The 13,263-nt window shown below is 44.7% G+C and overlaps 1 protein-coding gene across 6 annotated transcripts in view; it reads right to left on the bottom strand.

The window, feature by feature from the left end:
* Positions 1 to 13,263, bottom strand: part of Hivep1 (HIVEP zinc finger 1) — a 133,828-nt gene that overhangs the window by 64,529 nt on the left and 56,036 nt on the right. The window lies entirely within an intron of this gene.

The following is a 13,263-nucleotide window of genomic DNA, read 5'->3' as shown; positions in this document are numbered from 1 at the left end:
TTAGTCAAGAGGACAATTTCCTACTAATGTTTTCATAATGCAAACAAGTAGTGCCCTTGGAGTAATCAACAATAGGTAGAATGTGCTTTGCTGCCTAACAAAAGTATCTAAAAAATATTTCCTTGACATGTGAAGTGCCCAATAGGGATATTTTTGAAGAAATCGTAAAGGCCAACAAGGTTAGAAAGGAGACTAAGCCAAGTTCACAGGTGGTGCTGTGGCTCAGATGTGGTCTGATTGTGTCCCCAGGGCCACTCGAGGGAAGCCTGGTCCTCAAGGTGGCAGTGTGAAGAGGTGCTAGACTCTTTGGGGAGCAGGGTCACTGGGGAGAGGGGTCAGGGTCCTTGGGCCCCTGGGGACTGTGGGACTGTGGCAGTTTGGAGACATATAAATCCTTTCAAACTCCTATGTTGAAGACTTGGTCCCCGATGCAGCAATGTTCAGAGGTGGGGACTTGGGGAGTGACTGGATCCCACAGGCTCTGAACACACCGATGGCTCAACCCGGGAGGATCTGAGCTGGAGGCACTCCAGAGGGGGTGGAAACCAGAGCTGCTGAGGCCTCGCGGAGGAGGACTTCACTAGGGTGTGACCTGGAAGAGCACACTGGTCCCTAGTCCCCTCCTCAGTCTTCCTCCCCCTGCTTCCTGGGTGCCATGAGTCAGCGTCCCCATCCACGCCCAAGCCCCTCAGGAAGCCAGAGGAGCAGGACTGCAACTTCTGAAACCACAAACCAAAAGAAATCTTTCTTAAGTTGTTATTCTCGGGAATTTTGTCGCAGTCATGGAAAGTGAGTACCACAGGTCCGTAACCCTCAGGAGGGATTAAGGTAGTTCTCCTGGGACCCTGAGATCGTTCTTGCCAGAGAGCTGATAAAAATGAACAGGACTGGCCCTTCCAAGTCCTTTCACTTCCTGCCTTGCAGGGGGCTCTCCCTCTTACCCGCAATTCAACCTCAGTGCCATCCACCATGAGGTGATGCAGCTAAAAGGGTCCTTGCCAGAGCCAGCACCATGCTATTTGGATATTCAGACTTCAAAACCGTGAGCTAACTAAACTTCTTTTCTTTAAAGTACCCAGTTTCAGGCATTACATTACAGAAACAGAAAAAGGACTAATCAGATAGCTCAATGGTAAATACAAACATGGAAGACAGAGCAGATGGAAAAACAGAGGAAATGATGAGCTGAAGAGTAGCATGACAGAATAATGTCTGTCCCTTGAAGATAACTCAGAGTGCCTACCAAGTGTGAGGGAAAACACCGCATTAAAGAGATGCTACATAAAACGGATTACAGCACTGATGTATGTGCAAACAGGTTTGAAAGACAGGCGCAACCTAAAGCAGTAAGAGCAGTGGGAGTGCTTCCGCCAGAGTGGGAGGGGAGGAAGCTGCAGAGGTGGCCAGTGGCAGGGTGCCTGCCCAACATGCACGAGGCGCCGGGGGTCCGTCACCAGCACTGCAGGGGGAACATAATAACCATGATCACAAGAATGGATGAAGAAGCTAGGAGCACAACTGGATTTGATAAATATGACCAAGTTCTACTTTGATGACAACTAATTTGAATTTTATACAGTTAATCTATTTGATGATAACAGTATCCAATTCCAAATTTAATACATTGGTCTAAGAACTGAAGTGAATACAGTACCAATAATTACATAACATTTTAGATAGCCCATGAAATAATGGCTTAGATACATGCTCTCAAATTATTCCTTCATCCATGTAGATAATCAGCCTCTGCCTCTGCGCACACCAGCCCAGACAGGTCTCCAGTGCTAAGCCCATTACAACTGGCCACCCATGTGGTACCCACTCTAAACAAAGGCACCCACTCCACCTGGGCCTGGTAACTCGGGTCTGCCTGCCTCTTTCTCCATCTTGCCAGAAAAGCCAGAAATTCACAAAACTCCAATCTGCTGATCAAACTTTCCTCCACTGCACACTGGTCCAAACACGGCGGAGTGGGAGCGGCAGAATGAAGGAAAAGCTCATTTGCAGTAGGAGACATTATATCCCAGCAAAGGTTAAAACAAATGCCTAATTTTTCTTTCTTATAAATGCATCCCTCATGGTACCTCCTGTTTGCTTCCTGCTAATTATCTGATTCGGAATGCAAGCGGAGAGGGGCACAGACAACCTTCGGGAGCAGGACAGTATTTCTGATTCACACACTGCAGTTATTCCTCCTGAAATGATGAACTGAAATTGGAAATAATCCTAGAAAAAGCCCAAACACATTAAATGTAGAAACTGAGGGCTGGAATGGACTCAGCAGTACAGTGTGTGCTTGGCCTGTGAGAAACCCTGGAGTCCATCCCTGCACTGAAACAGAAACATTAAAGAGCAAAGGAGTTTGAGATTTTAGCATAAATAAATAATAAATGTTTGAGGAGATTGCTGTGTAGCCTGATTTAAATATTACACAGTGCATACACGTATGGAAGCATAACATGTTACAACTGACATGTAATTTTTGTTTTATGTACCAGTTTAAAATATGTCAATAAAGGTAAGAATCGGTGCAAAAACAAGGCAGAAATTGGATCCAGTATTCAACAGCAGTTTTATTTCAAAGAAAAAAATGCCAAGGTATGAATGGAATGTATATGAACACAAGTAACCAAAGAACAAGGACAACTATTTTAAAAAACAAAACACACAAAGTACATTGTAGACATCCAAACTGTAAATAAATAAATCATATAATTTAAATATATAGTTCTTGAGAAACATTGAAAAATGTAGTTTTACTACTAAAGTACTATTATTTCTATGCCAGCAGTTCTTCTAAACTGAAGAGTCATAAATAATATATGTGTATATATTATACATCACAGCAGTAATGACTGTGCTTTCAAGACTTATACACATATAATTTGATATTACATAACAAAACAACTTTTTCTTAGTAGAATCAATTTTGGTTTAAAGCAACAAAACCTCATGACTTAAGAAATACTTAAAGAATAGTTGTTAATGTACACCTATAATGCACCAATAAAAAAAGTGGGGCAGCGGGGGGGAGGGGAGAACAGCTGCTCTGTTCTTCAGTATATTGAGAGAGCCACCATCCATTTGCACTTTAACACGAATTCTTACAAAAATGACCTCAGTTTACATTTGTACCCAAAATACTAGATTTTGTTTTTCAAATTTTCAATTAAGTTATCTTTTTGCCTCGGTAGTAATGATATATAAATTTGAACTACTGACTCTAATATCTCTTGCATTAAGTGTAATAAGCATCTACTGCAATGCTTTTACCTACAGCTCCAGTTCAATAGGTAAACACAATCTTCAATTACAGAGTGTCTAACGGCCATTATGAAAAGCTTTTGCTTCCATCAATTTTATAAAAAGTCCTGTTTATATTTAACCTGTGTTTCATAATTCTCCTGGTAAATTTGATGTATTTTAAAAACAACTCCAAAATTACAGAGAAAATGGTCATCTATTATATGCTCTTCATTGGTCAACTCAGGTAACTTACTGACATTTAGAGTACTATGCATTGAGTTTTTTCACTATGACCAAGACATGTATTTTTATATCCCAACTTGTTACCCACACATACACAGATTATGTGTGTATGTCACTTGGACACAAACTTACCCACAGCCTACTCTCTCTTGCCTATTAAAAATACAAAACGATGCCCTGACCAACTCCCCTAGCTCCAGCCGCACTGCTGGCCGGTAGACCTACAGCCCGGAGCACAGAGTGCAAGCAGCAGTTCCAGCACATGCCTTGGCTTCGCCTTCCCTAGAGGTGACATGTCTCAGCAATCCATCGCTCACTCTAGGTCCTGTGTGCAGGCTGGAGGGAGTGGGGTGGGAGATGAGCCTCAGATGTCCAGGCGTCCCCAACACGCCCTCCCTGTAGGCACTGTGATGGGTAACAAACTCACAAGGAGTTCCACATTCAGAAATAAACTCAAGGTTTGCTCTAGGAAAGATTTAAATCACCGCCACTTGATACTGTTAGCTTGCCCCCCCCCACACTGAACCCCGTTCTGCAGCCTCCCCCCTGCGCCCAGCCCTAAAACACAAACTCACGTAAAACTGCTATGATGTAGAACCTCATGAACTGTAAAAGGCACCTCTGCTTGCTCAGAGGTGCCACCTGCTTGAAGAAAGCTCAGCGTGTGTGGCTGCACTATTTTTACCATGAATAAAGCTGACTCCTACCTCCTCTCGCTGTACGTCAGCTCGAGGTCTCACCCCCACTGCTGACTGTGGAGCTAGTTCAATAGCACTAAACAGACGACAGGGGCATGATGCTAAAGCTGAACCCAGGACTTACAACCATGTGCGCTGCTCTTCCACATGAAGATCACACCCTGTCTTCTCTACTGAATCAACAGGTCAACCTGCAGGTTCCACAGGGGGGCCGCCTGTCTTCAGGGAAGGCGGCACACGACAATCATACTGGAAAAAGGCACGCAGACTAGCAATATTTCAAGTTGAAAACGCTGCATCACGTAAGTAAAAAACTGAAACTCAACTCTGTGCTAAGGAATCTGAAAAATGTGAAGAACCATGGAAAAATTCTAGAAAAACATAATTACCCAAATTAGTCCAGGAAGAGGAAAACCTGGCCAGGGTAACCATCATGGATGACATGGAGAAAATTACCAAAGTAACACAGAAGTGGCTTTTCTCAAGGTTCCAGGCCCAGACAGGTCTTACTGCTGGATTCTTCCACATCTAAAGAATAAAACATCTTCTCAATTGTTCCAGAACACAGGATGCAGGAAGGTGATCTGAATCACTGTCAGAAGACGGCATGACCCTGATGTCCAAATGAGACCCAGGTGGCAGAAAACCAGCAATACAGTCGTGCCCCAATGAACATGGACCTAACCATCTATGTGGAAGACATTCACAGCTGAGGAAATCATGGCCAAGTAGGGTCTAGAATAAAAGTGCAAAGACGTTTCAATATTCAGAAGCAAGTTATAGGTAGAACAGTCCCTGTCCTAATGCTTGGAACCACAACTGCTTGGGATTTCAGATGCTTCCAGATTTGGGAATATTTTCATATACATAATGAGATGCCTTGGGAATGTGACCCACCTCTAAACACCAAATTCATTTGCTTCACCTATGGTGACACACAGGCTGAAGGTCATTTTTAGTGTGTAACCATTATGACAGAGACTCACCATATGATCCAAACGTGGAACCATGTCTGCACTTTAAAAGCCTTAGATTCTGGATTCTGGATTAGAGATGTTCAACTTGTATTACATTTGTTAACAGCAATAGGGAAAGGGAGTGACTTAAATGTCCCAATTGTACTTGATTAGATCACTTCTATCTTTAGTGTTTGGAGGACAAAATCTCAATGTTGAATAGAAACAAATATTCTTCATTATATTAGCCAAATATTATTCTAATCAACACCCCAAACAAAGGAAGGAACTAATCCCATGTTGTCATTCCCTGCCCCCTGCTCCTCTGGGAAGCCCGTCCTCACCCACTCCCGAGCCCTAGACCACCCTGGTGTTCTTCCACTCCACTTCCACTTCCACCTTCCTTCCCTGAACTGTATCTTATTCAGAGGGCACGGATACCTTGATCACTAGATGATCTAATAAATGAATTACTACTGCAATATTCACTGCAGCATCTTTGATAACAAAATATAAAGGAAACATTAAAACCAGGGACCAGCAAAATAAATAATTAAATACTCCCACACAATACAGTATTATTTAGCCACCGTTAAGTGCTTTTTAAAATTACTCATTGAGGGGAAAATGCTCAAGGCATAGTACACTTGAAAGGGCATAATTCTGAACATGTTGTGCCATAGAGACAAATGTGTACTGATGTACAGATGGGGAGACACACACACATAAGAATACCACAGGTTGGGCATCCCCGGTTTGAACATGTAAAACACCCTAAAATCTCAAACTTCGGTGATCAAAAATTAAATTTTGAGTTTTGGATTTTCAGTTTAGGGATGATCAACCTATAAATTTGATATAAATATTTTTAAATTAAAAAAACTCCAGTATCTGAAACATTTCTTGTTACCAAGCACTGGAGATAAAGGATTTACCTGTGACCCATGATTGATTCAGTTCAGAATATATAAAATACATATATAAAAAAGGCCCCAGGGGCAGCCCTAAAGACACCTGCAGGTGAGCAGTCCTGGGTCCAGGACCTCAGAAGTAACTGCAAACCTCACCTGTGTGGTCAACTGTGACTCCATCTGCCAGGTGACAAGCATTTAGGAGGAGGAACATTAGGATCAGAAATGCAGAGGCAGAAAAACGTACAATGAAGAAATGACAGTCTCTTCAACAAATGGTGCTGAGAAAACCAGAAATCCATCTGTAGCAAAATGCACACAACTCAATTCTAAAGTAGATCAAAGACTCAGAGACACTGCAACTAATAGGAAAAAAGGAGGCCAAATCTCCACCATGTCAGCTTAGGACCCGACTTCCTCAACAAGACTCCTAAGTGCAATAAGTAAAATCAAGAATCAACAAACGGGATGGAATCCAGTCAGCAAGCTTCTTCACAGCAAGGGAAACAATCAGGAATGTGAAGAGAGAGCCAACAGAATGGGAGAGAATCTTTGCCACCTGCACCTCAGAGCATTAATCTCCAGGATATATAAAGAACTCAAATAACTTCATACCAAAATAAATAAATAAATAACCCAATTAGTAAATAGGCGAATAACTGAATAGGCAAATTCACAGAAGAAGAAATATAAGGGGTCAACAAATATAGGAAAAAAATTCACCATCTGTAGCAGTTCGAGAAATGCAAATTAAATCTACATTGAGAGTTCATCTCACTCCAGTCAGAATGGCAATTACCAAGAATACAAGTAACAAAAAGTGCTGGTGAGAATGTCAGGGGAAAAGGTACATTGCTGGTCGGACTGCAAATGGGTGTAACCACTGTGGAAAGCAGTATGAAGATTCCTCAGAAAACTTGGAATGGAACCATCATTTGACCCAGCTATCCCACTCCAAGGTGTAGACTCAAAGGACTTAAAATCAGCATACTATAGTGACACAGCCACATCAATGTTCACAGCAGCTCAACTTGCAATAGCTAAACTACGGAACCAGCCTAGGTGCCCTTCAACAGATGAAAAGATAAAAAAAATGTGGTGCATATAAACACAATGAAATGTTACTCAGCTACAAAGAATGAAATTATGGTATTTGCTGGTAAATGATGGAACTAGAGAATATCATGCTAAGTGAAATAAGCCAATCCCCCCAAAAATCAAAGGCCAAAGAGTCTCCCTGACATGTGGATGCTAACTCACAATAAGGGGGGGGGGAAAGAGGTATTTTTGGATTAGACAAAGGGGAAGGAAGGGAAGGGAGAGGAAATGGGAATAGGAAAGATAGTAGAAGGAATGGGATATTATTTTCCTATGTGCATATATGATTACAAGACTAATGTAATCCCGCATCAAGTACACCCAGAAGAATGTTAAGTTATACTCTTTATATGTGCGATATGTTAAAATAGATTCTACTGTTATGTACAACTAGAAATAACAAATAAAAAAGAAAAGAAATTCAGAGGCAGGAAACAGAGTCTGTTAGGAACTCAAAGGGTTTGGATACATAACCTGGTGGAAGCAGGTTCCAAGGCAAAGAATTGGGAACCTCATTCTCACATCACTGGCAGTAAAATCCAAGCCAGAGAGTTGGTGGAAGCAACCTTTTGACTCTTCTCTGAAATGATCCGACTAAAGGCATTAAGATCTTTGAAAATCACCTCTACTCTCTACTAGTAATTCACCTTTTAGAAACTTATACTGAAGCAATGAAAGGAGAGGAACAAGCAGTATTCACCACAAAGTGTTTCACGATGGGAGAAAAAGTGACCAGCAGCACCTGGGATATAAAAAGTACTCAGTGAATATTTGTTGGACATACAAATATTTAGGAAATGGTTAAATATGGTGCCTCCATGTGTAGACTATTACAGAACCATTACAGTGTAGGATTCTAGAATACCTACTGAATCGGTCACTACAAGAACCGTGTACCAGCCTACATTAATTTTAAAAGCTTTGACAGCCCGCTCTTCAGCCAATAATTGCTGGCGGAATGGGAGGCAGCCCCAACATGCTAAGGGGTGACAGGGAGACAGGAAAAAAAGGAATGGCCAGGAAAAATTGGAGAGCCAGAAAGGATTTGGGCCCAAAGAGGATTTCAATGTCTAATCAGTAGACGATGCAAATAAGCAGGACCAAAAGATTCACCCCTGAAGAGGCCCCTGGGGATGCTTCCAAAAGCAAGTGGGGGCCTGGGGAGGTTGCAGGGCAGCAGCCAAGGAAGCCAGGGACTACAGTAGGGAAGAAAAGAGAGTAAAGCAAACATCTTTCAAAGCACTGAGCTGGAGAGTAAAGTGGGGGCAGAGGGAACACAAGGCTGGAGGGAAGACTGCTCGGTGTGTCCTGTCGCCCGCCCGTGACGTTCACAGGCCCCAGGGGAGACACCAAGGAGAGGAGAGGAGAAGGCAGAGGACGGCAGCAGGAGTCCAGCAGAGGGCTGCTTCATGAGGGAGTGTCCCCAGCTGTTCTGGGGCCAGGGACGGGCGGGGGAAGCCTGCTAGGGAAGGCAGGATGGGGGGCTGGCTGTGCTGAGAGGAGAGTGGGTGTCCACGGAGGAAAAGGAGCACTGCAGACAGAACACAGAGGCAGCGGTCTATGCTGAGACAAGTAAGAGCACTAGGACCAGCACTGGGGGACCTCTGAACGTAGAATCTGTGAAGTTTTGGTGGCCCCAACCTGCACAACAGTGTCACTTATTCCAATAATGCTCAGCAACCTGGAGGAGGCAAGGGAGAAAGGCTGTGAGGTTTGGGTTTTTCCTGGAGGAAGGACATCAGTGAGATGAAGCTGTTGGAGAGTAGTTCATGTGACTGAACAAATACACAGGACAGCTAGGAAGGGAGGGACAAAGGACACGTGGGTCCCAGAGCAGGTGGCTGAGCAGGAGGGGCCTGGCAGCCTCTGCAGGCCCCAGAGATCTAGGGGGCTGGAGGGAATGATCAATTTCTAGCAAAGGTCTCAAGGGTTTTCAAAAGACCCAGAGTGGCGATGGGTAAAGCAGGGTGGAGCAGAGCTGAACTGGAAGTGAACAAAGCCTGTCCCAGCACAGCGATTAGGAACACAGCACGTTGCGCTGAAGTCTAAACCGTGCAATGCTGCACTTTCATGGCCGGCTGCTGAAGAGATCAGCTACCCCGTTCACAAATCATGTTTCCATCATGATCCGGAGAAAACCTGAAATAGTTCAAAGAGAAAGCAGACACGAGCCCCATGATGCTTTCAGAATGCAAAGCTGCTTATTTACAGAGGACCCCTGGACATCAGCCCTGAAAACAGTAAGATGTACCAGACACAGAGCACGTGGACCTCTCCTGAGGCTTTCACGCGACTTTCTGTCTCTCAGTAATGCACACAATTATCCATACACAGACAGCAGCCCCTGGCTTACTGGGAGCTGGGAAGCGGCAGGCTCCTCCCACTGCACCTGAACAGGGGGCGAGGCTCCAGTGAGGCGCCACCCGGAGGACCCTGTGAAGACAGCTGGATGTTGGGGGAGGGTAAGTGACTTCCCAGAGTCTTCTTCCCTGAACTGCCTGTTGCTTTAGGGCCCCCGGAAGCTCTGAGGAAGGCAAACTCAACTCCACGCCAGAAAGCACCCTAGACAGCCACCAAGCAGCTCGGCCCAGGGCAGACGTCTCAGGTCCTACTACTCCAGCTCTGGGCTGGGCAACCCTCCAGACAGCCCTAAGCGGGCAGAACCAAAACGTGCTGCACATTTGGTCACTGAGTATGAGAGCCGGCTAAAAATCCCGACACCGATGCCACGACCCATACCAATTAAATCAGCATTTTAAAAAGTTTCCCAGGTGATTCCAACATGCAGCCAACCTTCAGAAGCAATGTTCTCTAAATTACAGATTTTATCAGGTCAAGATTCAAAGTTATATAAAATGCAAGGAAAAAAGTCTTATCAGCCAGCTCTCGAAGCCACATTTTATCAAGCGCCAGGGGCAGACACAGCAACATCATCGGTCTGCCTTATCAGAGCTGCTGCTGATGTCCGTGGATGCTAACTAAGGAAGGTAAGGGAGGGAAAGTTCAATGCACACTTCATGGTAAGGATGGCCAAATAAATTACACTTCTAAAATGCAAAACCAATGCATACATTCTTAATAATTATTGTGCCAAAAAAATGGAGCTAATGATTATAACTAACGTCAGCTTTAAGCCAGAAAGTAATTTTCTAGCTGAAAATTCAATGTCTGAAAATACAAAAACTATTTGAACATAATGAACTACTGTGTACAGGAGCTGAAAACAGATGCTTTCCAATACATGTTTCTAATATAGTTTTTTAATAATCACAACAGAACACTTTGCCCTCTGGGCATTGGACATAATATTAGAGTAGGACAAGACTGGTTTCCTCTCCCAATCACGATGCAGTGAATGGAAGGAGGTAGTCATGGTAACTACGCTGGGAGAGGAAGAAGCAGGAAGACAGAGCGTTCCTACCCTGAGAGGCTACGGCCTGGGTCCACTGAACTCAGGCCACAAGCCCAGTAAGGCACACACATCCACATGCGGTGCCCCTGTACACTGACCCGCTCACGGACACCCAAGGACACACCTGAATTCTGAACCAAGGATGTAGATACGGCTGGAGAGATCCAGGAAGTGTGGACCACAGAGAATAAAACCCCCTCACGGTGTGTGTGCCAGCTTCTCAGGCTGGCCATCTACCCCACCCCCAACCAGCAAATCCTCTAATAAATATTAAAAAGTCCTCTTATCAACAACAATATAAGATTCTGTTACCTGGGGCGGGGGGGGGGGGGATATAGGCACTATGCATGGTGAGCTCTGGCTGAGAGGTCACATTTGTGCTTCTCTGCTGGGCTAGGAATACCCTGCCCCATTCCCCCAGAGTCCCGGCCACTCACTCCCCATAGGACAGGAATGTATAAAATGCAAGAAAAAAGTCTTAATCAGCCGGCTCTGCTACACGCTGGGGTAAATCTTACTTGGGTATTTCAGTTTTCTGGTTCTGCTGGAACAAGATCTACTCTAAGTTTAGGTTTGTCCACTAGCGCTGGGGCCACAGCACGGGGCAGAGGATCCAAGCAAGAGAAACAGTGAATGGAGTCCCAGGTCTGATAATGCAGACCGAGCACCACAGACACCACACTGGCAAGTCCTCACACCAGACCAGCTCTGAACTCACATCAGTGGCTGTGCTCTCCAGCCAAGTCCCCGCTCCGCAAACGTCTCCACACCCTGCTCTACCGACAGTGGAAAGAAGGGCATGCTGTCAGGCCGGAAGCTTAATGTTTACAGCAACCACCCCTAAACTTGACATATGTGCAACTCTTCTCCACCTTTTTAGCTCAACAATGTCTCCTTCTTTTGTAATCCTTTTCAGAATCGGCAATTCTCTGTGGGGGACACAACAGCACGCAAGACACAGCCCTGCACCCCCACAGCACCCTATCAATTTCCCTTACCTCCCATCACTACATGAACAAATCCAAAGTTTCTAAGAAGTAAAGAGCAGAGGGTGATGAAGATCAGAAATGTGAGAGAAGAAAAGCAGGTGGAAACAGCTGCCCACCCCCACCCTGGTGGGCAGTACGCGGAGGGCTGCTCATGGGCAGGAAGAAGTGGACAGGGAAGCCACCCATCGCTCCCAGGACTCCAGCGGAATAAAGGGCCAGAGGTTTCAGTTTCCTATTACAGACCCACTAAGCTAAGAGGACAGCTAAGAGGACCTTCCCAGCCAGCCACCACCGGGCCCATGGCCACTGTGCCAGGCCCTCTGCCCTCTCTCACTCTGGCACAGGTGCAGCGCTCTGCTTCCCTGTGCCATCCCAGGAAAGGGGATGTGAGCAGGCACTTCCGAGCATCTGCCCAGGCTCCAGGTCACAAGAGCTGTAACAGGGAACAAGCTGTCCCTGTCTCACACAATGGCACTGTCACCAGACATGACCTCAGCAGGGGAACCCCATGTTACCAGTTACTAAAGCCAGGTACCCTGAAAATTAAATACCTTTGTGGTGCAGACTGGAATCTAATCAAACAGAACACTTTACTTCCAAGGGTTATGTGCTCCAATGCCAAATCACTGATTTGAAAGTGAATTTTGACACATGATCTATTGGTAATTGGAACTCAACTGCATGTAACAATGTTTCAGAAAACTCACACAGGAAGAAAACTTGACGTCAGTAAGAGAAACTTCTGGGCTCCTCCTGGGGCTCTGAATATTGTAGCTTAAGGCATTCCAGCCCTGGCCTCCCTGTTGATACACCACCCCTTCGGCAAGCTTTCACTATTGGTCCTTTATGTTCACATCAGAGAGATGCTCAAAGGCTCTCTCCCTGTGACACCACTCAATTGATTACATTCTAATTAAAAAACAAGGTATTTTCCTCCTTGAGTCGCTACCACAACTTTAGCAGACACAATACATTCATTATCTACTGCACTGGTATGAGCATCTACTATGGCTGGACTTTTGTTCCCTCCGAAATCTGTGTGTTGAAAACGTAAACCCCAGTGGGAGAACACTGAGAGGGGAAGCCTAACGGGCTGAGATTCGGTCACGAGGGACCCACTGCATTAAAGAATGGCGCTAGGAAAGGGTCCTACACACGGGGTTTGCTCTGTTCTGCTCTTCCGCCTGAGGGAGACAGGCTGTCCCCAAACTCTTGCTCTTCAAACTTTTGCCATGTTGCCATGAAGCAAAAAGGCCCTCAACCAATGTCAGCACCTTGGTGAGGACTTCCCAGCCTCCAAACTGGAAAATCAGTTTTCATTCTTGACAAGCGTCCCATCATCCTGGGTATTCTGCTGCAGTGGTGGAAACAAAGCATCTCTCAGAGTTGTCTTTAAAGTGATTTTGTCAGATTTCTAATTATTTCTTCTTGTGAATTTTTATTTCAAAGAGCATCATCTATTTTGAATTTACAACCATGTTTGACTAGTGACCCATACAAGTCAAAGCCATAAACAGAGATATGCTGGGCATCACGTGTGTCTAAATCTAATTTGTGATACCTAAGAATATCTAAAAACTTGAAAACAACTAGTAATAATTCTTAATAAGATATATCTATGCAGTTTACATTTAAAAATGGACCAACAGTGAAAGTCTATATCCTAATCCAGTCTCTCTAATAAAAGACACAAGGAAAGAATTGGAAAGT

This window comes from Ictidomys tridecemlineatus, chromosome 8 (assembly GCF_052094955.1).
Source record: "Ictidomys tridecemlineatus isolate mIctTri1 chromosome 8, mIctTri1.hap1, whole genome shotgun sequence".
Taxonomy (NCBI): Eukaryota; Metazoa; Chordata; class Mammalia; order Rodentia; family Sciuridae; genus Ictidomys; species Ictidomys tridecemlineatus.
Note: the sequence above shows the minus strand (reverse complement) of the source record. Positions and strands in the feature narration are given on the sequence as shown.